The 4,311-nt window shown below is 34.1% G+C and overlaps 1 long non-coding RNA gene across 1 annotated transcript in view; it reads left to right on the plus strand.

Moving 5' to 3' along the window:
* The first annotated feature begins 272 nt into the window (after positions 1-272).
* LOC109365125 overlaps positions 273-4,311 on the plus strand; it is a 5,560-nt gene continuing 1,521 nt past the window's right edge. The window contains exon 1 of the long non-coding RNA XR_002110784.1: positions 273-411. This is a non-coding gene — a long non-coding RNA (uncharacterized LOC109365125). The remainder of the gene's footprint in view (positions 412-4,311) is intronic.

The raw sequence follows: 4,311 nt of genomic DNA on the forward strand, positions 1-4,311 counted from the left end.
CTCCAGTAACATCATCGAGCACTGGCCCATAAAAGAAAATGAACATTCACTGATCGTCACTCATCTTGAATTGTACCAACATGCGTTGCGATGGGAATTGTATAAGTGTCGCAATATAGCAGATATCTGTATTAGGAAAAGCTTACCCTTTAGGCAACCTGATCATTGGTTCATGCCGTGAAGGGATGGAGTGTATGGGAATTGCTGAATCATGGCCTGAACATCTGATTGATCACCTGAGGTGAGCAATGAGTCAGCTGCAGGAGCACAGGTGAAGGCAATTCACCTGTGCTGTTGGAAGGGGTGGAGCCTGGCTTCACCTCTCCTAGACCCAGTTAAGAGCTGACTACCGATAGGATAGGATCTCTTCTGGAGAATCCTTTTCTGGAGTTTTGTAGTGTGCAGATGTGGGTAAGCATTCTATTTATTCTCTTTTTGTTATTATAATCTGCTTTGCCAAACTCTCTTGTTTATTTCATAATTATAATACCTTTATATTCAATGATTATACACTGGGCAAGACTACAATTTTTCAAAGGAAGATCTGTCTCTAATCATTAATAAAAATCAAATATTCCTAAATAGGAAACCATGTTCATAAGTTCTACTTGAGGCTTTTTGAAGGGTAAATAAATAAAACAAAGTTCTAATTTTTACCAATAAAACAAAATAAAATATCCAACTATAATGAAGAATCAAACCTTACCTGGTTCTTCAGGTACTAAAATGTTACATTACTAAAATGCTTACCAAAAGTATATGCCAAGTAACAGTACTATTTCTAACTTAAAATTACTGAAGAAATGAATCTCATGTACCAAGTCTTGAATCAGAAGTACTTCACAATGACTATAGGAAGAATATTGTTTTCCAAAAGGGTGGTTCAGAAATGACTACTTGGTTAATGTGGTAAGAATAGAAAACTCTACACTTGAGTTGACAAAGAAAATCATTAAATAACTAAGTAATATATTGCTCAAACTAGAGGACATAAAATAACAGCATATAGAGAGAAAACCTATCCTGTGGACTGAACTCCCATATTTTTTTTTTGTTTTTGTTCATGATGCATGGACTACTATTTTGGCCAGTTTGGGTCAGCTGTCCTTGTCTGTTCTCTTACAACTTGTTGTGCAGTTCCACCCTTTTTGCAGGCAGAGCAGCATGAAAAGAAGAAAAGTCATTGAGTTAGTGTAATTGCTGCTCTGTAACAACTAAAAATCTGGCTGTTGTCAACATTATTATCCTAAATCCAAAACACAGCACCACATCAACTACTAGGAGGAAAACTATCTCAGCTGAAACTGGGATACATTTGCATTTATTGTAGGAAACAAAATACACTTAAATAAAATGTTACAATTTTGAGGAGTTCATTTATTATATACACACACACACATATATATTATATATATATATATAAAAATCTCTTCATAATCATCCCAAAGTAGATTGCAAGAACATATAGCTTTAGATGTTGCAGATATTTCAAATATGCAGTAGATTAATAGTTCTACTGCTTTAGTAAGCCTGGTGCTATTTGTATATGTGTTTATGAGTAAAGCACTGTAAGTAAATGAACTAGAGCTGAAATCTGAGAGCAACTCAATTAACTGAATAACTCAGGAAGTCACTACTGACACATGTTATTTAAGGTAGGTTCCTCAAGGAAGAGAATTATTTGGGGTATGCACTTTTCAGAACAGAAATCAAGCGCTTCCAGGAAATAAAACACTTAAAACACTGACCCCTGTACACTGTGGCAATGCAGTATTCTTTCCAGTTATGTAATATATAATTTGGACAACTGTATAATGAGTAGGAGAGAAATAACAGACAGCCAAGAACAATGAATAGTATTACTTTTTTTGTATTATTTATTGATTTGTTAAACTACTAACTGAACTCAAACTTGTAAACTAGTTCTTAGCCACATTAGAAATGGCTTAGAGGCAAGTACTCTTCTGTAATTTGATTATTCAAGCCGTCTCTGAAAAATGACAGGAAGCAGAAATTATGCCTCAAATGAATTGTATTCCTGTGTCCAGTGTGTTAAACATTAGCTAGCACATTCAAAAGCTTCAAAATGATGGACACAAATGGAATTATTAATAAAGTTCTTTATTTATGACAGAATCTAAATATTACTTTGACATTTTGATAGTATAATATATAAAAACACATCTCTTTTCAGTTAAATAGAATACAAGTGTGTTTTAGTGTGATAGAAGGTATGCTGCTATCAATCTTGGTGTGAATTGTCATTGTGTTTATGTTTGGTGTCATGATCTTGATGTACTTGAAAAGATTCCCCTCATGGTGGAACAAAGACTGAAGTTGTTCATTTAAATTGCATTTTGGAGTGACTCGCTTGCCATGATGATGCAAGGCTGATCAGCAGCTAGATCCCTATAGATAAAAGCAGTACCCACCTTAGCAGCTTGTAAGAACTTGATTGTTGGCTAAGATGCAGTCCTTAAACCAGAATGTACTAAAGCAAACTTAATTCTGATCTGTCTATTCTTTTCTTTGCATTAAAAACAGGCTTTGTGTCAAGAATACAACAGTGCTTAGTTTGACAGTAAGACATCTTTATAAGAAAACTACTAGGGACTGGGATTTACAGCCTTGTATCCATCTATTCAGAAGTTGCTGTTATGGGATTGCAATTCTATGGTGGTACAATAATACAGTTTGTGCTTATTACTTCATCAGCGTCTGCAACAGACAAGTAGGTTACTACTTTTCCTGCTTTTACACGAAGCTAGAATGTTGAGCAAAACTTCTAAGTTTTAATGCTGTTTATTCTCTTCCACATGAACAAATAAAAATAAAATTCTTTGCAAATAAATGGAAGTATCCATAGAATATTAAAATTGGAAGATGGCCCATGTGAAAACAGAACTTGAAAGATCATCTTATTCAGCATTTGTGGAAAACAGTGCCTAAACTTAGTATCCTGTTCAGTCACATTTAGAAAACCTCCAGTGATGGAGATACTACTCAATACCTGGGAAGATTGTTCCAGTGCTTAACTAATCTCACTTATAATATTTCTTTCTTATACCAAGATGAAACTTCAAGTGCAACTCAAACTGGTTGTCCTTTGTTCTCTCTCTGCTCCTAATATTGAGAGACTTTCCATTCTCTTTCTATCTGCTTTTTGATATTGGAATTACATGATGAGATCACCCCTGCATCTTCTCTTCTCTGATGTGAAAAGATCTGATATTCTTTAGTCTTTCCTCATAGTCTTTCCTCCTGCTCATAGAGCAGGTTTTTCAGCTCTTTGGCCATCTTTATGACTCTGCTTTGAATTCTCTCCAGTGTATCTGTGTCTTTTTGAATTGCGAGAACTAGCACTGCCTGCAGAGTGAGGCACAGATGAGTTACTGTAGTCTTTGTCGTTAGTAATTGTATTCCTTTATAAATTTATGATACTACATTTCCATTGCAGTGTTTCTAGTGATTATGATACTGCTTAAAAAAAAAACAAAACTGTGCAAATATAAAATTCATAATATATAGATTAAGGATTATCTGGTTATATAAGAAATTACACTTTTTGTAGTACTTAGTAGAATGTCTTTTGCTTTTAGCCCTTACAATCTTCCCTAAGTACCACAAGTGCTTATGAAAAAGTAAGTTCTGAAATTTCCACTATACTTTTTTGAGCTTCTAGAGACCACTTGTCTTGGTGTACTAGTTTTCTCTAGTCTTTGAGTATTTGCTTTAAAGAGTTTTCAGTACATTTAGTCACAGTCCTTTTTCCTTTTTGAAGCAGCTCCTCCAAGAATAATTTTCTCAGAAAAAGAGTAGAGTTAAGAACCTATAACAAAAAAATTAATATCACAAGGTAGCATTTATTGCCTAACCTGCTCAGCAATGCCAAAATTAATATACCATGGAGAATGACTGTCTTAAAAAAAAATACAGGATCTTCATGATGATGCAGGAAAAAAGAACGTAAGAATAGGAACTTGCAAGTGATTAACTATCCATATAATAAATTATTGTTTATTTTATACAAACACTGATCTTGTATACTTTGTTGCTTCTGATACAAAAGACCTGGAGATAAAATAGGAGGGCTGTTTTGTAAGTAATTCTTCCTACTTTATTGTGCTCTCCCACAAAGTCAGAGGCAGATGTTAATGATATAGCAGTAGAGACTCAACTTTTTCACTAATATTCTATTAAAATTTTTACTGTGTAACAGATGGCAGAAGAGAGGCAGTTTAACAAAATATTGTTTTACATGGAAATGAATATGAAGCAAAGGTGTGTAATTGAATTCCACCATATAGGAAA

This window comes from Meleagris gallopavo, unplaced genomic scaffold (genome assembly GCF_000146605.3).
Source record: "Meleagris gallopavo isolate NT-WF06-2002-E0010 breed Aviagen turkey brand Nicholas breeding stock unplaced genomic scaffold, Turkey_5.1 ChrUn_random_7180001955705, whole genome shotgun sequence".
Taxonomy (NCBI): Eukaryota; Metazoa; Chordata; class Aves; order Galliformes; family Phasianidae; genus Meleagris; species Meleagris gallopavo.